Source organism: Camelus bactrianus, chromosome 3 (genome assembly GCF_048773025.1).
Source record: "Camelus bactrianus isolate YW-2024 breed Bactrian camel chromosome 3, ASM4877302v1, whole genome shotgun sequence".
Classification (NCBI taxonomy): domain Eukaryota; kingdom Metazoa; phylum Chordata; class Mammalia; order Artiodactyla; family Camelidae; genus Camelus; species Camelus bactrianus.
In genome coordinates this window covers 31,341,747-31,363,938 of record NC_133541.1, presented here as the reverse complement: position 1 = coordinate 31,363,938, position 22,192 = coordinate 31,341,747, and the positions used below count along the sequence as shown (strand labels likewise).

The following is a 22,192-nucleotide window of genomic DNA, read 5'->3' as shown; positions in this document are numbered from 1 at the left end:
ACCGAAGGCAGGTGGAATGAATTTGGCTGATTACCCACTGGTTTTATTTCTAAAATAACAAATCTGACTATGTCACTTATCTACATAAGAAATTCTGGTACACGCGCCTGCTGGGCCCCAGGAAAAGTCCCAGACCCCTGACACCATGCATGTACCTACTTTTCCAGCCTCATTTCCCTTCACATCCCCTCAAATCTCCTCTGGTCCAGCCACCTCAAATCAACGATCATTTCCCTAACACACCATCTCCTTTTATATTTCCACTTTAAGAAGATTTCCCCTTTTCTCTCTCTGGTGAGCTTTTCAAGAATCAGCTCAAATGGCACATCTTCTTGGAAGCCTTCCGTGACTCTCCAGGATAGTGAGTGAGTCCCTGCTGCCTCCGCGTCTCTCTTGCCTCCAGTCGGGACAGTGATGAATGCAATTACGTGCCTCGAGGCTGTGGGCTCCCGCAGCCCAGGTCTACCCTTACCGCATCTGCAGTGCTCGGCTCAGGCAGGTCCCCGGTATGGAACACAGGGTCGCTGAGTTCAGCTCACTGCTGCTGCCCACCTGTGTGGGTGAGCAGACAGAGTGGGGTGTCCGGGCCATTCTGTCTCCTGGGCAACTATGGCTTCTTCCCCTGTGAGTCTGCTGGTATTTGTGACTGTTTTGCTTGTGGACACTTTGGCTTCCACTGCTCTGAGCCTCTCTTGCAAAAGAAAAATGCTGGATAATCTCACTTATATGTAGAATCTTAAAAAAGCCAAACTCATGGAAGCAAAGAAGAATGGTGGCTACCAGGGGCTGGGAGCTGGGTGAATTAGGGAAATATTGGTCAAAGGGCATAAACTTTCAGCTATAAGATGAGTAAGTCCCGGAGATCTAACGTATAGCATGGGTAGTTAACAATACTGTATTGTGTAGTTGAAATTTGCTAAGAGAATAGATCTTAAATGTTCCCACCAAACACAAAAAAAGTAAACTAGTGAGGTGATAAAATGTTAACTAACCTTAATGTGGTAGCCTTTTCACAATATGTATACATGTATCAGATCATCACAATGTATACCTTAAACTTACATAATGTTACTTATCAATTATATCTCAATAAAGGACCTTAAAATGCATTAAAACAAGCCACCAAACAAAAATGCACTCCCTTCTCTAAAGCACACCGAGCTTAAGTCAGACCCTCCTTACTCAACATAACGTATGACATAAAAGTAAACTTTGGTTGAATTGACTTACATTTTTCAAATTAGAAGACAGATGTCACAGGCATTCTCTTGATATTTACCTAAGTCTCTTTTGCTGTGATTTAAATCAGGAGAAAACAAGAATATCTTCAGAAAACTCACCACCAGAGATTGGAGGAAATAGAAAATCATAGTCATGTCAAGTTCATAAATGAAAACATTGTTTAAAGCCACAATGATTACTGGACCACCACGTCTTTTCCCCAGCAGAAGAACACACTCATACTGTTAGGTACATAAAGCCACGGCTGCTCTCAGAGCACGGTGTTTCCTACGACATCATCACCGATGCTTCAGAGCTTGATGGCGGCACAATTCCATACATGATTCTGAAGCATGATTGATTCATTTTTCTCTTTACTGGGCTTTAAAAGATACCACAGTTCCCTCATAATGTGCATCAGCTATAAGGTTACCTTTTGAAACTTGTATCGCCAGTTCTAATTTCGTGTCAATGTATCCGAAAACTATCAAATACAGAATAAATCTATTAATTACTAGTTACTGAATGCCCACTACGGCCCACTGTCCAGCAACTTGCTAAGCACTGTGAAGGATATGCAAAAAATACATTCAATGAAAACGCTTTCTTTGGTGAAATCAGTAAATCATAACGAGGCTTTACACATTAGGTCCTTTATTTTGATTTTTCCCAGCAAAAACTCAAAGAGCACTCATCGTCTGCCTAGCATTGTAGTAAGGCTACTGTGGAGGCTGCAGACTTCCATCCTGAGTGCAGCCACATACGGTAAGACCCATGAGAAACTCAGGTGGAAGAAAGTGGGAGTCTTAACAAACATGCCAGTGAAGCGCTAGGGGACAGGAAAAAGGAGATTGCAGCTGGAAAGGCAGCAGACGCAGGGGAAGGATCAGAGCGACACTGTGGAGTCTGACATTGTGGTGTCTGAGCTCTGCCTGAAAAGAAGAGTAGGAGGAGGAAAAGCAGAAAGGAAAGAGGCAGAAAGGCCCTTGTGGAGGAAGCAACATGAACAAAGATGCTGGGCAGAATGAGATTTTTTGAAGGCAAAGGAGTAGCTGAGCTTGAAGCTCAGCAGAAAGTTAGGGTAGGCTGGGGTGACACCACAGGGCTACGAAAACCAGGCTCAGGAATCTGAAAATCAATCATTAGGCTCATAAGATGATTCCTGAGAGAGTGAGTGGTCAGAACAACAATTATTTAAGATGATTTGGCAATGGTGAGATGGAGATAAAGAAGGACAAAGGAGGGATTTTGCGGCTGTTGCCTCTGCTCCAAGCCGGGCATATGAGCTGAACACTGTGGTGAACCTTCTGATTAATGTTCACAGCAACTATCACGTGGAAATCTATTCCCTACTTGTGGTGTCTTGCTTCACAAAGCCTTGGCTTCAAGCGCATCCTTATGAAGTCTCTTGTCACTGGCACTGAGTGTCTGTGTGCCTTCTACGTGCAAGGAATTATTCTAAGCATTGTAAGATAAAAGTGCCAAAAAACACATAGAGAAATGGAATGCTCACCATTCCCAAAGGAGACCAAAGCGAACTCAAAGTTGGAGTGTAATGTCTGTGTCCTACATTAACACCTGAGATACATGATGCACTTGACAAATGACGACTTAGATTGAATATATTTGCTATTGTTGAATCCAGAGAAGACAGGGCTATAACCTCCCTTGGTGTTAGGTTAATTTTGTATGTCATCTTGACTGGGCCACCGTGCCCAGGTACATGGTCAAACATGATTCTGGGTTTGTATTGGATAAGATTAACATTTAAATCAGTAGACTTGAAGCAGAATGCTGTCCAGAATGTGGGCTCACTCAACTAGTTGCTGGCCTGAATGGAATAAAAGACTGACCTCCCAGAGGGAATTCTGCAGCAGGTGGCCTCTGAACGTGAAGGGACACATCAGCTCTGCTCTGGGTCTCCAGCCTGCCCTGCAAACTGGGGCTTGCTAGCTTCCACAATTGTGTGAGTGAATCCCTCAGAATAAATCTCTTTCTATTAAATGCACATCCTATTGGTTTCATTTCTCTGGAGAACCCCACTAATACACTGGTAACGTATGCCAGTGCTTGCACAACCTACTTCATGTCTACCTGAATCTTCTTATAATCTTCTCGAGAAAACGCCCTTGACATGAAAGGCCTTTGACATGACGCCCTGACAAAGCATCAGGTAAATTGTCCTGAATTGGACTATCTTCCTGGTAATAATCTTTCCTTCTTTGCTTTGGACTTCTAATATCAAAGAAAATGAGCAAGAGGGTAAGGCTTATGACTTCAATTTGTGAAGAAGGAAATTAAGGTTTTGGGGCTTTGTTTTGTTTTGCTTTAAAGGCACAATTTTTGGACTGCTTCCTCTATGTCTTTATCTTGACTTCACACTGTTAGTATCTTTTATCATCATGGGCTTAGTAATAATCACTGCAACATATTCCATTTTTTTTAAACACTACATCCTTATATTCTTTCAAAAAAAATAAAAGCACTGAATCCCTAGGCCCCACCCTTAAAGTCCACAAATGTATTTGTTCTGGGGCACAGCATCCTGTTCTGATCACTGACTCCTACTCTCCTATCACATTTAATCACCTACTCTGGCTACAACCTTCACACAGATCTCTACCCTCTCCCTCTCCTGTCTTACCTTTTTTTTCTTGACCAGCTGAGATCCCTGGTTTATCACTCCAATGGCTCCCTTGCTGCTGCCATCTTTTCATCGCAGCTCTCCGACAGAACCTCAGCCTAGATGATCCCACCTTCTCTGTGCTTGGTAAATGGCTGAACACCTCCAGAAAGGACCAACTACTTTATAATCCATTTTCAATGGATCACTATGAATTTGTGATCATCAACCTCAACTAGGCCTTCATGTCATGACTAGAAATCCTACTAAGCTTTACTAATTTACTCCCTTTCACATTCAAGCTTTCTCTGTCCTCCTCAAAAAACATGAAATCACCTCCTTTCTTTGCCAGGATGCCATCCCTTTCTCTTGCCCATTCAACTACTTTCCAATGCAGAAAGAAGCCATGAAATAGAAATGCTTGTAACCTGCAGCTACCATGCCGCCGCATCCGCACACATCCCTTCTTCCTTTCTCCAGCACAGAAGGGCAGGTATCCTTTCTCCTTCCCAGTCCCTCCAGCTGTTCTCTGGATCGATCCACTTACATCTTCTCAGGGGTCCTACACGATTCATCACCCATCCTCTCTGTCTTCAAGCCACCCCCTCATTCTCTCCATTGCTCTTTCCCATCAACCCTCAAACAAGCTCAGGTCTTCCATGTCTAGAAACCTCTCCCTGAACTCTCCCTCCTCCTCTACTTAAAGCTCTATCCTTCCATTTCCCTCGACAGTCACACATCTTGAATTTTCTACATCCACTGTCTCCCTTTCTTCACTTCCCACCCCTGTCCCGTGACACTTCATTCTGGCCTCTGCCTCCATCACGACACCAAAATAGTTCCCCTTGAAGTCCTTCAAGATGTCCATTTCACAAGCCCAAAGGATATTTACAGGACGTTTTTTACTTTACCCTTCATCAGCATCTTAAATGATTCCTTTCCCTTGGCCTCTGAGATGACACTGTAGCATCTTCTCAGTTACATTTTTCACTCTTATGTGTCAACTTTGGAATTCCTTATGGCACAGACCTATACTTCCTTCTTTTACTCCATTTTCACTCTGAGTGAAAACTTTGTGGCTTCAATACTACGTGTAAACCACTGACTTCCAAATTTACATCTCCAGATACCTCTGCTCCCGACCAAGACGGCACTGAGTTTCCTTATGGTTGTCTTAAAGAGGCCTCTAACTGAAAATGTCCCCAAATGAAACTACTCTCCCTGCCCTAGGCCTGATCTCCCTCCATGTTCCCCACTCACCTGAGAAGCCAAATACTGGGGAGTCTTCCATGGTGTCCCTCACCCAGTCACATCCAAGTCAGTACTAAGTCCAGTCTATGTTCCTACATAAATAAGTGGTAAATCTATTAACCATAAATAACTGTAAGTCTCTTCACTTCTCTCCACCTGGTCCAAGCTACCAACATCTCTGGCTCCAACAGATAAAATAATCCATCTCCCTGAATACCTCTTTCCACTCCTCCTCCATCCAGTCTTCATTCTAGAGCCAGGTGACCTCCTTAAAATGCAAACCTGATTATGTCACTTCCATGCTGCAAAACCTTCAATGGTTTTCTGTCACTCTTATGATAAAGACTGTAACACAGCCGGCAACACCACGTGAGATACAGTAGCTGCTCACTTCTCTGGCCTCTCCTTGGGTGATGCTCCTTGTCAAGCTCTGTGCTCTGGCCACACTGCTTTCAGACCTCAGTGGTCCTGGGTATCTTCTTGGCTCTTGTTCCCTCTCCCTTCTTCCTCCCACTTCCACTCCTGTAGATTTCAAATACCTTCCTATGAAAGCCGTCCCTAACCACCAAGCCCCGACTTGGGTCAGGTCCCCTTATACTTTTATTTCACAGTACTTAGAACTGTTTTTAACTATACTTGGTCAATGTCTTTCTCTATTCTAGACCATGAACTTCCATAAGGCAGAGGCTATTTCTGAGTTGCTTATCATTGTACCCCAGCTCCTAGTCCACTGTTCTGCTGGGCAAAATGTAGACTGAGTTAACGACTGAGTTTGTGAGTGAGTGCATGAACAAATGAATTAGAGTCATGATAGATCTTTATACTCAGGCCTCAATATTCATCTTTATCCTCCCCCAAATCACAAACTCAAGAATCAAGGTCAAGCATATAGTATTAAGACCAGTTCAATATAAAAGTTTTTTTTTTTTTATAGTTTTTCAGGTGCAAGATGCATGGAGGAAAAAAAAACAAAACATTAAAAGGGAAGGACTAATAGGGTCCGATCTGTGTTCTCCAATTTAGAGAAAGAAAACTGGTATCTCTACTTTATATTCATTCTGAATACCCAACAAGAACTAGCTATACTTCATGAATGGATTCCTTAAATGACTTCAATCACTTTGTAAATATATAAGAAAAAAATCACTTTCACATACTTTTTAAAAGACAAATCATCTAGGACCTTAAGTAAGGACTTAAAATGCTCCAAGTGCAGTACCTATGCATGTACTAAAACCAACGTTAATCCATCTCCTTCCAGCTTTCAGAGTTCATCTTTAAATAAGCTTATAGTACTATATCCCAAAGTCTTTTACAAATTCTTGGGCTTAAGCTCAAAAGATATTAATCAAAGTCCAAGTAATTTATTAAACTACAAGTGGCCATAAAACAGAGTTAATGCAATTTGTCAGGCAGAGCAAACCAAGACATGGCTTGACCTATGAGCTTTTAAGACCCCCTTTGAAGAGCTGAGTGAAATCACTAGGGAAGGGGTTAAAATTCAACTTCGCTTTATATCCCTCTTGAAATAATGTAAAGTGCAAGCTCCTGACAATTTCAGATTATGAGCGATAACTTACCCAACAAAATACTTCCTGAGTTTTCCCATGAGGATTTTTTAAAAGTTCAAAATGCTATCTTCAACAACATGGTTATTATAAATATCCTTCCTCTTTAAATCATGGATTTTTAAAGCAGTTGTCCTTTGAATTACAAAATCCCAAATCCCAGAGAAGTCATTCTAACTATTATGTTAACTGGACATTAATATTTTACTACTTATATTTGGCAGCATGTCTTTTTTTTTTCTGGAAAATTGTTCCTTGCTGTATCAATATTTCAAAATTTAAGACAATGAAATTAAGACAATTTAGACCTTTGAAAATGATCAAGGCAATGTTAGGCTAAGCCTTAGTTCTCTATCACCTGCATAAAAAACTAACTCATAATTTAGCAGTTTAAAACAACAAACATTTATTATCTTACATTCTGGGGGAGGGACCCAGAAGAGACTTAGCTGGGTGATTCTGGCTCAGGTCTTTCATGAGGCTGCAGCCCAGCTGTTGGTGGGGAGGGGACTGTAGTCATTCTGAGGCAGGACTGGTGCTGAAGGCTCCACCTCCTAGGTCACTGTCATGGTGGTTGTTGTCAAGAGGCTTCAGTGTCTGGACTGGGGGCCTGAGTTCTTCATTCCACACTGGCTGTGGGAATCCCTCACATTCTTTCCATGTGGGCCTCTCCACAGGGCAGCTCAAAACATGGCTGTTGGTTTCCCCCAAAATGAATCCAAGAGACAGAGCAACAAAGACAGAAGCCACAGTGCCCTCGAGTGATCTAGTCTCCAAAGTCACCCATCTTCACTTCCACTTTATTCTGTTCAGTAGAAATGAGTCACAAAGTCTAGCTCATACCCCAGGAGAGGGAAACCTGGACTCCACCTCTTGATGGGAGGAGTATCAAAGAGTTTGTGGACATATTTTTAAAACTACCACATGGGCAGTGGCCAGAAGCATGGGCGTTAGACACATTTGGAAGTAGCAAGATCTGTGTTTGAATCTTGACTGTGCTACTCACCAGCTATGGGTCCCTCCCTGTGTCATAGTTTCACCAAATGTAGAAACAGGCTTATAGGGGTTTTGTGTGGGATTAAATAACATAACATGAAAAAAGGCTTTGAAACATCCCCTGGTCATAGTGAGCATGGCCTTAATGGTGCCCACGGAACAGTAACTGGTGAAGCAAAGTATTCATCAGGTGTCCAACAGGTAGAGAATGCACACTCCTTTGACCTGTAGGAGCTTATAATCTTGCAGTTATGAAAGTAAATCTGAATTTACACATTAAAAAAAAAACTAATTTGACATAGAAAAGCTAATTTTTCCTCCAGAAATCTGAGGGCTTCCTATAGAGAGGTGGTCAGAAAAGCAGTCTATACAATATAAGGAAACATATGGTTTAAATATTTTTGTTCATTTGTTTTTTGAAAGCAAAGAGGCTGTTTCTTCAACTTCAATTTTCTCAGAAGTGCTGTGTATAAAACAGATGAACGCACAGCACTTTGCAGGGTGGAAGCAGGCAGTGGAGCCGGGGGGCCCTCTCCTCTGGACACCCCAAGGGCCCTGCTTGCTGGAGCACCGTTTGCAAATCTTCATGAACAGTTTGTGTTTGTAATCTCACATATGAAGGTCAAAGGTCAAATGGTCCTTTGACCATTTGATCAAAGCTCATGGTTTAAAACCAGGCCAACTAAATGTAGCCATTTAAGTACAGAAAAGTTTCATATACATGATCTGAAAGGTAGTACTTTTTCTCATTTAAAAACGTGCAATGCTTTAAACAGTAGAATATGTAGGGATTACCTTTCAGTCAAACCATACTTATTCCTTTTAAGAAAAAAACATTTTTACATGATTGTCCCTTTGTATCTTCTTCGAAGTGAAATCTCACTCAGAGCCAATAATTTGTGTTTTATGTAGATTGTGCCACTAGATACTAACTCTAAGCTTCCAACAACTTGCAATCAAAGCAAAAATAAACAAAAAGCTTTAAAGTCTATTCTTTTCTGAACTTAGATTTAGAGGTTAGAGGAATTTCAGCATTGGGGAGCCTTAGTTATCTACGTTATTTGTCTTCTCAGAATCAAAGCTCTAATAATTTATAAGAATTTCTTCTTTTGAATTTCATGCCCTTAGTTCCAAGGTAGCCAACGGTAATTTTCAGTTGGGACATTGCAAGTAAAAAGATCAAAGATTTCATTAAATATTCCGCATCCCTTATGTAAAATATAAAAAAATAGTAACTATGGAAAGACTAAGACATAGAGGTTAACTATCCAAACTCAAACACATGATAAAATAATAAAATATTTGAATTACTACACAACATCAATTACACAAGCATACATAAAGGTGGTTGCTTCCAAGCCTATTATTAGGACTAGATCAAAACTTTATTAAGGTGACTTTCTGATGAGTTTTATGGTCAATATATGTGCATATCAAGATAACATGTCTGACAATTGTTAGGCAGGCTCTGAAAATAATCCCCAGAACCAAAGCTGACACTAAATCCAGCTTACTAAGAAATATACCATGCATGCTTCATGATACAGATTTTGTCAAAGGCTGCACGCCTATCAAAAGGCACCAAGGATAGGGATTTGGCAAGTGGAGAAGAGTGGGAGGGAGTAAGTGAGTGTGGTACTAAGAGTGTAGGCGCCGAAGCCAGAAAACTTATCTCTTCAACTGTGTCATTTACCACCTATGAATCCCTGCACAAGTAACTTCACTTCCCCGAGCTCCATTCCCGAGGTGCTCAAGGCTACGTGACTCACAGTGAGCAGGATTAAGTGTGACATGTACACACAAAGCCAAGCACATTGAAGGGAGTGGGTCGTGTCTGACTTAGGGGGTCCTGCTTCAAACTTGATATTCAGGATACATGTTCAAAGTCAAATTTCTTCCAAGTTGTCACACTGTTATAAGGACTTCTTAGCTAACTGACGAAGGCTCAGCTACACATCTGCCTACTGAATAAAGTTTTGTTCTTACTGTTGTTTTGTTTTGAGAGCATGCCCTGTGCCCAAGATGATGTTAGATATCAACATCATTGTATTTTTCACTCATAGAGCTTACTAGTTACAAAGATTAGTCAGTTGAATATACGAGAGGGTCCAAATAAAAGACTGTATGTATGGAATTTTAAAATGTTATAATTAAATGTGATGTGATATTCTGGACTGAATTCTGGAACAGAGAAAGGACATTAGTGGAAACACCAAGAAAATCTGAATAAAGCCTGGAGTTCAGTTAATAGTATTGTACTAATGTTGGTTTCTTGGTTTTGACAAATATACCATGATTATGAATGTTAATATTAAGGGAAACGGGGTGGGGGTAATAGCGTAGTGGTAGAGAGCATGCTTATCATGCATGGGGTCCTGGGTTCACCTCACCAAACTTTCATCCACAAACCATGGAGTTCAAGCAGGAAGAGTGGCCAGTGGAATCATGACAGTGTAAGGAAAAACGCTGGACTATGAGGAGAGAAAGGAGATTACCGCTAGCCTTTCAGTGGAGTGCTGAGCCTCCAGGGATTAGCTGACCCTATACAGGGGTCTGAGCTTTTGTCTTCTCTATGTTATTTTATAGCTCTGAGGAGTCAGAAATTAACTTGAAGAAATGAGATATAACAGTAATTTTTGTCCATACAAATGTGAAGCAGTTGTGCCCCGTGGAATGTAATTGATAACCCTATTCATTTCAATACTCCTCTACCATATACACATTTGTGGTTCTCCTTGGAAATGGCTATCATGTCTTTTCCAGTTCCTTCCTTCATTAATATCTGTATTATTTTACATCTGTTCATTTTATATCTGTAGGCTACTCATGATTTTACCTTTTAAGAAAATCAACCTTTAACAAAGAGAGTCAACTTTAAAGTGTTCCAATAATGGGAAAGTGTGCCTCCTTTTAGGTTCTCACATCTTACAGCGTATCATCACAGGCAGTTCTTTACCCAGAGGGGCCTTTTACCACAACCCCCATCACCCTCCTGGCCAGCTTTGTCCCTTAACTCACCAAAAGTATCACTTTACTTAAGGAGGGTCTCCCAACACTGGCAGATAGAAACCTCTCTTACAAACATATATATCTGGGAATGGCTTTTACTATTGCTTTTAAGAGCCAAATTTCATAAGCCACCAATCCAGACATATCTTTCATTTTTATTGTATGGTAACAGTCTGGGCACATTAACTTCGGTTGATCAGAGAAAGGAGAAGAAAAAATATGAAAGAAGCAATTAGTACCAAGTGATCTTTTATGAGTGAAGGTTTGAAGTCTCCTCTCTTAGAGCAGGAGGGTGCTATGGGAAGGCATCTCTTTCTGTGGTGTTCAACACTGGCCTGGCATTGTTTTGATTCATTTAAACTCCAACAACTTTTTGAAGGAAGAATCACCGTCCCCACTTCAGTAAACGGCAGAGCCAGATTGGTCTGATCCCAAAGCCTATCTCGTGCCCTGTCCAGAATGCCAAACTGCCTTTAGGCTTTTTGCAGTGGTTGCCATCCCAGTGGGCATCTGCCAGCCCTAATTCACAAGCCAATCTCTGCATGGTCCCAGGAAACAGAGCTGCTGGCCAAGTGTCACTTGTCTAAGTTCACAACCCACCCACTCAGATAGTTAACACAGCTGACTATCACCCTCATACATGAATGATGGAGGTAAACCACATGTTATTCATGGTGAAAGTCGACGTGTATGACTGGGAAGGTGGCGCAGCAGAAAGAGCCCTTGAAAGAAAGCTAGAAGTGGGTTATAAATCTGTCACTGTTGCTGTGGAGTTTAATCCTAGGGAAGTCTTGTCATGCCAGTTTCCTCACCATAAATAAAGTGAGGATGTTGGATTCAGCTTTCCTTGGGGGTCTAGTAGATTATTCCTTGGGTGGGGCTGCCCCTGGCATTACAGAGATTTAGCATCCCTGACTCTGGGCACTAAAAGCCTGTAACTCTTTCCAGTCCTGTAACAACTGGATTTCTGAATGCCCCTAGGCCTTGCTTTAGCAGAATGGTTGAGAATCACTGGTGGAGGATCTCAAATTCTATGAGGGCCTATGGCTCTACTGGGTCAAGACTGTCGGTATAAGCACGTGGCAGGGAAGTGGGAGTGGAGGCGGAAACCCCAGGCCAGCTCTACCATTGCAGGGTCCATTCAAGATCCTATTCTTCAAAGGAAGCCGTGCTATTGGTATCTTTAATAGACCTCTTGGAATTCTGTTTAAAGAACAAATTTTAAAACTGAATATATATAATGATCACACAGGAGAAGTTTGCAGAGACATCCTGCAATAGTCACCACTGCCCGGTAAGGACTAGGCTCAGGGTGGCCATCCCAGTCATCCCGCCCAAGAGGTGGCCTTGTATGCCACATTCACAATAAAGGAGAAGGGCTAACAGCAGAAAACAAAGCCACGGCCTGGCACACCCTACCTGCTTCTGGTTACAAGTGACCCCAGGGAGCTCCAGATAGGCTGCCAGTGCTCAGTTCCCAAACTCTTCACACAAAATGTCTACCTATCAAAAAACGTTACCATGGTTTAAGTTCTGGCTCTGGAGCCACTTTGCCCATACAGCCTCTCCTCAAACACTTTAGTCCAAACAGGTCTCCCTTCACTCTAAATAAATGTAGCACTTAAATTGTGTAACATAATTTTTCATTACATTGTATCATTGTCAGCAGTTCGGTAGTCACACTATGTACACTGTTAGTGTTGCTTTCCTAGCTTGAATGCTAGGTCACCAAATCAAGGGTCATGTCTGATACTACTTTTATATTCCCCAGGGTCCAGCACATTCCTGGGAACACAGTAACAGCTCAATAAATATGTGTTCTGTCTTTGATTTTTCACAGTGATCTCAAAAGTACCACTAGCTTGGCCAAACTTGCATCCTGTCGACTAATAAAATATTCTATTTACTCAGCATCTTTTCCTAAGTAGCTTTTAAAGTACTTTTCAGATGACATAATTAACTCACACATACGCTCAATCTACTGAAAGAATAAATAATAAAAGCATTAAAGTGTATAGGACAAAGGCAAAGAGAGTGAAAATGTTCTGCTCTGTGATGAGGGGTGTACCAAGGGCTGGCAAACTGGATGTGTCTCCTAAGTCCTATGGAGTCCCATAAAAAATTCAGAATGTCTCCATCTAGCTTTAAATATTAAAAAATTCTATATGTTTCTGAGGCCCTGAACAAGATCCACACCTTGGAAAGTTGGTCATCTAGTTTGGGTGCCATCGTTAATGTAAGAAGAATTCCAGATTTGCTCTGTAAGCTTAGGTCCTGGTTATCACCTGATCCTACCCACATCCCTTCGCCCCCAACTCTCCACAGACTTCTTGTCAACACTTCAGTTTCTTTCTCTGTTTTACTATGCACTCAGATCATTAATAAAATATTTATTGAATGTCTATTCTCTGACAAGCAAAGTATTGTTTCGCCAATGTCTCTAGGGGAAATAAGATGTTACTCTGGCTGCTAATACGACAGATCCTTCCTCTTCATTTTGCTTCTCTCTCTTTAATCTTTCTGACTTGTTCGGTATAAAAAGGGGGTGTCTTCTTCATTCATCATTATCTTGCCCAGGGATTCTGGTATCTTCTTCTACCCCCATGAGAAGAAGCCCTTGTAAAGGCTCTGTCCTCAGGAATCTTTCCACAAGTTCTCATTTGCATACACTTCTCCAGCTTCTTCTTTACTTTGCTTTGTCAAATAGAGGTTCTCTGGGATAACAATAACATGACTTGAAGGTGTCCAAAGACAAGCTCATAGGATGACGTAAGATCATATGCCATCATCCCGACCAAGGACAAAGGCTGATTCCCTGACCGACAGCAACCAAAACAGGAAGTCTGACTGAGTTTGCAAAAATTACAAAGCCCATTAGAGACAGAACTTAGAGGAGACCCAGGCTTCCTGACACTTCGTTTACTATTATTTTGTATTATGCCATCCTAACTTGGGGGTTTCTTATAGCAGAGGAGAACTTTGGTTTAGAAATTACATATCTGAGTACTTATCAGTGGGTCTGCCACAATTTTTTTTGGAGCAGAGAGGGAAGGTGAATAGAAGGTAGGGAGTAGTGAGATAGATTTTTGAATTAAAAAAAATGCACTTCCTAGATCATCTCCTCCTTTGTATGAGAACAGAATAAAGCAAAGAAGCAAATGTAGTGTGGACAGAGAACTTAACGCTAAGGGATGAGTGAAGAATCTTACTGCAAACATATACACACATGACAGGGACAGCAAGGACACTTTCGACTAAGAGCATAGGACTGTCACTGGCCCCTCGTCCTGACTGAAGGTCTGTGCACATAGTAGGGATTTCTGATAGGCCCAGATGTCAGACTATATCACAGTAGGTTTTTTCTCTTTGCCAAGGAAAAACAGCCATTTCTTTCATGTCCAGACTTGCTGAAATAAACAACATTGTCATCATCATCAACCATAAAACATTTCCAGCAGGAAGACAGAAGATTCTCAGCTGTGGCAGATTCTGAGGGGAAACATACTTTAGTTGGGAAGCCTCCGACAGACTCCTAAGAGAGAAACCAATCCTAACAGGTAGGTGTTGAACGCAGAGGATGGGCCAGAAATCCTACAGAGGTTGTGCGGAAACACCTCAGTCCTGGGTGGTAGACATACAAATTTTCACACAGGAGAAAAGTGAGTCTCAGAGGAGTGAATGTGCATGTTAGCGGTAAATCTCAGACTCACACTGAGCTCCGATGCATCCCCACACGGCTGCCTCTGAAGCACACCTCTGCTATATGTACCAGCTTGCTTCCTTCCTCCAAGAAGGTGAGGACTCAGTAAGTGCAGAGCATTAGGGAACCTCCCATAGCAGTAATGGTGAGATATCTCTGCTCTAGACTTCCCTGTGGCATCAGCTTCAGAGGGAGACAAGGTTGTTGACTCAGTCATGTTCTGTATGTACATCTTAAATCCCAGTTGCCTGAGGACACATTTCAGTCTGCTGTATTTTCATCTCGCGTAGGGCCAGATGGCATATTCTCTAGGACTGGGACAGCACAAGCCTTCGATGGATGCTGATTGCTAAGACTGACTCATGCTCATGGAAGCAGAGGTCTGTAAAAAGAAGACCTCGCAACGTAGTCTCTACCTGTCTGTAGTAAGCAGCCTCAATTTGCTTGTCTTTAGAACATTTTACATCTGCTATTTTGGGGGTTGGTATTCCTTGACAGAGAGAAATTATGTAGTTGTGTGTAGAATTCCATTTACCTGCATAGTATTACACTTCCCATAGACTGTAGAAGCTCAGGCATGAAAAAATGTTTTGAAACTATTATCATGTTCTGACTGTGGATGATTAATAATCTGAAAAGAATTAGTTGTTTACAGGTTTGAAATTAGTGTCATGAACAGTGTAATGATATGGCTAAAACAGCTTGTGAATATTAAGCTGATTTAACAGATGTAGAAAGTCCAGAACTAAGGATTTCACATCTGGGTTTTAGAGGACATACGTCAGGAGGGATGGCGAGAATGTGGAATCGAGGGCATATTGGTCAGGGCAGAAAAAGGTGGGCCTCACAGTGGGTGAAGAACAGCTCCAGGAATAGGCAGAAAAGAATATTCAGAAAGATGCAACTATGTGCAATAGCCAAGACATGGGAGCAACCTAAATGTTCATCAACAGATGACTGGATAAAGAACTTGTGATATATTTATACAATGGAATACTACTCAGTGATTAAAAAAGAATAAAGTAATGCCATTTGCAGCACATGGATGGACTTGGAGATCGTCATTCTAAGTGAAGTAAGCCAGAAAAAGAAAGAAAAATACTATATGATATTACGCATATGAGGAATCTAAACAAAAAGGAAAAAGAAAAAAGACACCAATGAACTCATCTATAAAACAGAAACAGACTCGTAGACATAGTTAACAATCTTATGGTTACCAGGGGAAGGGTAGTGGGAAGGGATAAATTTGGGAGTTTCAGATTTTCAAATGTTAACCACTATACATAAAAATATATTAAAAAACAGTTTTTTTCTGTATAGCACAGGGAACTATATTAAATATCTTATAATAACTTTTAACAAAAAAGAATACGAAAATGAATATATGTATATATATATGCATGCCTGGGACTTTATGCTGTACACCAGAAACTGACACATTGTAACTGACTATATACTTTAATTACAAAAAGGAGCATTATGTCTGTTTCCTAATACAGCACTTAATTAGATTCATTATGTGTGACTCCAGCACCTTAATGGTAGGCCAATGCATAGAAAATGTTGATTCAGTGCAAGGCAGAATTTTTAAACATGAATCTCTCCTAGAATGGACTGGCCAGTGAGGAAGCAAGATTCTCATCAGATTACTCCCAAGAAGAGGTAAGCTGGCCCACTCTCAGGGAGGGCTACCAAGATGGAAGTTCTTACCTCTAAAGTCAGTGATCATACTAATCAACCATTTTGTTGGGTATATTATTTACATTATACTGTCCCAGTTTGAAAAAAAAATCACTTGCCAAAAAGATAGCCTATATTGCATTGTTCACACAATTAATGGAGGTCTGACTCCAGTCTTACTAAACTTCAGTTCTTATCAATTCAGTATTCAGAAACTGATTCGGTGATTTGAATACTCATATTATTTAAATCATTACCACAGAGATTATAGGGTTGTCTTTTTTTAAGAAGAAAAAGTGATGGTTGGTATGGGCACATGTGAACACGCTGAGAAATAGAGGTTATTTTCATTACTGACATACTTGCCAAAAACGCGTTCTTTGCAAGTAAACCAACTCTCCATAATTGTGCAATTTACTGGTAGAATGACCAGAGAAGCTTAAGATTAGCAGATTTAAAATTATATAACCCATGCCTTTTTTCTAAGCTAAACAACGCTGTGCCACATTCTCACTCTATCACTCAGCTTTATATTTACTTTAACAATGCTTACCAGCAGATAGCCAAAAAGGCTCGCCAAGCTGGACCAACTTTAAGATTTGTTTCCATGCTGGGCTGGGGTGCTTCATGCACTTGGCAGAAGCAGCTCTAACTAGGGCTCATTTATTACATTACGCTATAAACATTATGTCCTGAGCTAAGATACTCAACATGACAACCCCATAGGTTACCAAGCATCATAAACACCTGTTAACACAGGCACCAGCGATAGCACAGAGAAAGCATCTAGTATCCACGTTTAAGAGGTTTATGATGTGGAGTCTGCTGTTTAAAAACTAATAATCAAAAACAGCACCAAATTCTGCCTAGAACAAGTATTTGCAAGGCAAAGTAATGCTCAGTTTGAAAAAAAAATGCACTCATGTCATCACTTTGTCAATTCATTTATAGCCTTTCCTTTCACAACTTTGCCCATTAAGTGTTGGCTTCCATGCCATTCGGAAGACCAAAACTGTAATTTTGCTGTAATATATTTACTCCAAAAGAAAAGCTGAATGTTGACTCACCAAATTTCCTTAGACTCATGTGAAGCAAAAAGTTTACAAGGGTGAAAGGAGATGAGAGATGGGACATACTTAAGCTACAAATGATGCTTTCCAATGGTCTCTGGGCTTAAAACACATCTTTTCAGCTCCATCTAAAGTCCATCTGAAGGGAAACCATAAATGACCCAGACCTCCTGAAATCTAATCTGGGAACACTGAACTTTGCTTTTCTCAAAAGTAAAGAGATTCCTCAATCACAGAAAAGATGGGAACAACAATCCTGTCTACTAAATCATTTTATTTCGTTTCAATCCAGCATTTTAATTTCTGGAAATGTTTTAACACTAGTTATCTCCAAGGTCTATCGCTTGGCACCCCAGAGAAAGGACTTCCAGGGTGACCCAGAAGAAATAGCCTAGTGCCCCAGTTGCTCAAGGCGCAGAGCTGCCGCAACACCTGTGAGGAAAGGAGAAGTGTCTTCCCAGGCACTCATACCAAGGAGTCTAAACACCCCAGCGGCTGTGGACAACAGCACCCTGGGAAGCCATAGATCCAACTTGGGCCCGCGTCTCCGGTACTCTGCACCCATACATCCACACATCTAGAATTCCTGTCCTCCTTTTGCAGGTATCCTAAGAGTTCCAGAATCCTCCACCTCCAGCCCTCGGCCCTTCCAAGGCAATGGCTTTAGTGTTCTAAAGTCTGTGGTACTTAAGTCTTAGGGAGAAACTCCTAGGACTCCCCAACCCTCTGGCCTCCCGTTACCTTTCCCGGTCCTTCCCAAGGTCTCCTGGCGGCACAAACAGGCGGGCGGCACCTCTTTGGCCTCCGCCCCCGCCCCCCTACCCCCGCCGCACACCCTACTGGCTCAGGCTCCGACACGCCTCCCCAGGCGCACACACGCGCGCACACACACAGCACGCACGTACACCCGTTCAGCACACATATCCCGCGCCAGGCCACCGACTCCCGCAGCCCGGCCCCAGCAGGCGTCCCCCATCCCCGGGTTATATATAAAACACTCACCCCACAATAGACTTACCCCTGCACCCGAAAGTGGGGGACCCTGCCAGGCACCCACTGCATGCCGCCAGAGTCTTCTCTCCAGACCCGCCGTTACCGGACTCACCCGCGGCTCTCGAGCCTCGGGCAGTTCTGTCAAAACTTTAAACCTGGTTGATTTCATAACCACTAGCATGTCCAGGGCTGGGGAAGCTCGGATCGTCACGATCTCCACCCACCCCAGCTCACGGGGACTGGTGGCCGTGACTCTACTGACCCCAGCTCCTAGGGTGTCAATGCTCGGCTGTAGCCCTCACAAACGCGCCAAGGGAGGTGCGCTTTGGGGAGCAGAGCGCGGTGTGGACGCGCACAGCCTGACAACCTCCCCTCTCCTCCCGCCTCGTCGCCGGGGACCTCTCCCCGCTCAGCAGCCGAGCCTCAGCGGTTCCTGCCCCAGCCCGGCTCATGATGTCAAACAGAAACATTCGCAGAACTTCTAAGACTTTAACAAAACTGGCTTCGGAAGAAGCCCCTCCATGCACCACAAACACGGGTCGGAGCAAGCGCCAGCGTGGAAAGGTTCGCCTGTCACCCCCAACTCCCTGACGCCCCCCCCCCCGCAACTTACACACACATACGTCCAGAGCGTGGATCGGGTTACAACTACCCACCAGCAGAAAACAACTTCTTGGCGAGGAGAAGGGGAGTACGGCCAACCTCCAAGTCACCCGGAAAAAAATTATCCGTGTAAATACATAAGGCAGATCCCCACTTTCACAAACAACTGGCGTCCCAGGGTCAACTCCCAGGCCCCCTGACACAACAGGGGGAACGTAAGAGCTCGATCCCGGAGCCCCCTTCCAGTACCTCCGAGCCTCGCCTCCGGACAGAGAGCGCGGGTTCGCGTCCGCGTGTGGGCCGAGGGCGCAGGGCCCGCCGGCCTGCGTGGCCCCAGCCCGGGGTCCCCGCCGCCGCCTCGGCTCAGCAGCAGCAGCAGCCGCCGCCGCCGCCGCCGCAGCAGCCGCCGCTGCAGCCGCCGCCGCCGCCGCCGCTCCCTAGACCGCCTCCTCTTCCCATGGCTGCGCCCGGCTTGGCAGCTCGCGGGCTGTCAGGCTGGGGAGGGGGAGGGGGCGGGGTGAAACGGGAAGGGAGGATGGGAGGGGAGGGGTGGGAAACGGCGGCCGCCGTTCACCAGGGGTCACGCCGGGCCCGGCCCGCCGCCCCTGGGACCCGGGCGGCCGCCGCGAGGGGAAACGGGAGTTCAGGGCGGCCGGTTCGAGACCCGACCAGCATTCCGCGGAGCTGGGATGAAGCGTTCCCGGGCGAGGACTTGGAGTGGGTGCGCGTCACTCCCATCTGGGCTGCGCGGCTCCTCCTAGAGGAAAATATTGGTAGCTGCAGGACACTTCCTTCCTCTCCGCCCACTCCTGTTCCCAAAAAGACAGCAGGACCGAAAGAGCTGAAGTGCCGTCAACAAATTCAAAGAAACGCTGACAGAAAAGTTAGCTAGCTGCTGGCATGAGGAAAGAAACGGACCAGAGAGCTTGAAAAGCGTAATTAGCAAACCAAACATTGCCTCTTTCCACCTGCAACCAATTTCCAAACTCCTGCTCTCTGGGACACGGTGGAAAGATAGTTAAAAGTTGGAAGGACCTTATTGTAGAGGTTAGAAAACGAGACAGGTGAAGTAATTTACCAAGGACACAAAGCATGTTAGAAGAGAGGCGTGTCCAGATACCGGAGCACAGGGCGGCACAATGTCCAGAAACGGGCCTCACCCTGAGGACTGTCCTTGTGTGTGACCGGGGGAGCGCGTTTTTAACTGCCCTGCGCTGGACTTCTGTCAAATACCGGCCTGCCCACCTCATTCCATTGCAGGGTAAGGAAAGTGAGAGGAGAAGCTGCCACAGTGCTTCAGAAAGTCAGTGTCTTTGTGCATAAGCCTGTCATTTTGTTAAAGCATCAAATTCCCTGTCACCACACACGTTTCTCAGCAGAAAGTACAAAAGTCCAGTCCTAGGTTGTCTGAGATGTGACGGAGCAGCCAGCCATGCTATCTTTTTACTATTTACTTTACTGCCGACAGCCAGTTGTAATGTCATTTATTTAACAGCTTTGGCTTACCAAATGACATTTTTTTTAAAACAGGGCTCCCAGACACAAAGCCAAATTTATACCCAGAGAGAAATGTTGAAGCAACAGCTTAAAGAAACCAAGCTTCCTAGGACTAGAATAAAAGATTCTCAGGACATGGAAAACAGCACAGTGAGGCCAAGACTTGGGAAGGAACATAGGACCAAGGACTTTGGGACAGCAGCTGTCACAGAAGATTCCCTTGTTTTTAAAGGAATTGAAAAAGTGGGAAATTCTGTTCCTTAAAGTCCTTTCTGGTGCTCAGCTGTGGCTCAACAACCCAACTGTTGAAGGCAAAGTTCCCCAAAATGAAAGGGGAGGAAAGATTCTAGAGAGGGTGTAGATTATTACTGTCCTATCCTGGGGCAGGAGGCAAGTGGGTGTTGATCTTGAACTGGTTCCACTCTATCCCAGCAGAATAGTAGAATAAGATTTTCTTCCCGAAGACTCCCTTAATCCCTTGATTTCTGGGGCCCCATGTTTTGCTAGAGCAGTGGGAGTGCTTACCAGTGTCTGGAGCTTTTAAAATGGGAATTGCCCACATAGAGGGAGATTAGGACACAGGGATGCAGAACACCTGCTGGGTGGTCAGTGCTGCCAGGCTGGCTGAAAGGGCAGCCCTGGCAGGAGTGGAGACCAGGCAGGCAGTCCTCAAATGCTGACTCCACTCATTCTGGGATGACCTTCCAAGTTGGCTCTTCAGATTCTGGTACCGCCAAGTTCTCTCTTTATAGCTCCTCTGTGCCTTCTCATCTTTTTTCTCCTCTACCCCCATCCCTCAAGCTCCGAGAATCTTGATCCAGTGTCAGAGGTGCCAGATGCGCTCACAAAATGTTTTCTAAGATCTGTTGTATCTGCCCTGAGATGATTCCAGGGCCATGCTTAACAAAGAAAGATTACCTTCTTTTTCCCTCTGGGTTCAGCTATAGCCTTCATTCTGTGAGACAGGAAAGTTGACTGCTCCATCTTTGGTAGAAAGGGAACTGCGCACAGAAAACACAGATCAATATAAAATATTATAGAACCAGATAGAAATTTGAAACTTAGATGAAAGGCAGTCCTTCTTTTTAAGCCCCATGAATAAAAGTCCTCCAGTCTCATATATGACCACCTGTAGGTCTATAGGAGCACTTGCCTCTATATATTTTCCAGATTATGAAGGAAAATGTATCTGAATTAACTGACTTAACTAATTAAGTCACTGAATTAACTAATTTGCTCTAAGCTACATACAGCATATGCCAGAGCATGTTTACCTTACGAACTGTGAGATTGTGCTTACTCATACCTTCCCCTCTACCTGGAATGTCTCACTCTGACCATGTAGGGAAATTCTCCTTAACCTTCAAGTTCCAGCTCAATTGTTTCATACCTGGCTCTTCCAAAGATGGAATTAATTCATTAACTATTGCTGCGTCTGCATCCTCATGGGTCTTTATACCTACTTTTATTAAATATTTCAGTTTTTATTGATATATCTGCTTTCCCCATTAATTCTGAGGTCCCTGAGGGAGGCACTATATATTCTTAATATTTATTCCTAAAATGTCTAGGTTGGTGTCCAGCAAATGGTAGGGTGCCCAATAAATATTTAACCAAATTGAAGGAAACTTCAGAACTCCCAAATTTGTATCTCAAACCCAGATCTTCAGACAGAGCTCAAGATTGCCACCCTCCAAATTTTCCCCATACTCTACGTTCAGAATATGCTCACTTCTTGACTCCCTCCCAGATGACTACCCGGGCTGAAGCACCACACTCTTTCTACTGGTCCTGCTTTCTTGGAGAATCCAAACTAATACAATACTAATTGGTAAATTAGTTAGTGAGATTCTAAAAATAAAACACACTTACTTTAAGGGATTTTTCAAAACGAACACTGAATTCTCATCCACCAGGTTCCTTCATTCAACAAATGCTGTGGACCCTACACCATGACAGATTTCTTCTGGGGACTTAA

General features: G+C 43.4%; 1 protein-coding gene across 3 annotated transcripts in view; it reads right to left on the bottom strand.

The window, feature by feature from the left end:
* Positions 1-19,439, bottom strand: part of GHR (growth hormone receptor) — a 238,665-nt gene extending 219,226 nt beyond the window's left edge. Inside the window, exon 1 of one of the 3 annotated variants that reach the window (XM_010957409.3) lies at positions 18,967-19,439. The gene's annotated coding sequence lies outside the window, so the exon portion shown is untranslated. Of the gene's footprint in view, positions 1-18,139; positions 18,641-18,966 lie in introns of those variants that run through there. The other 2 variants (XM_045518379.2, XM_045518382.2) reach the window with 2 other exon arrangements.
* Positions 19,440-22,192: the final 2,753 nt, after the last annotated feature.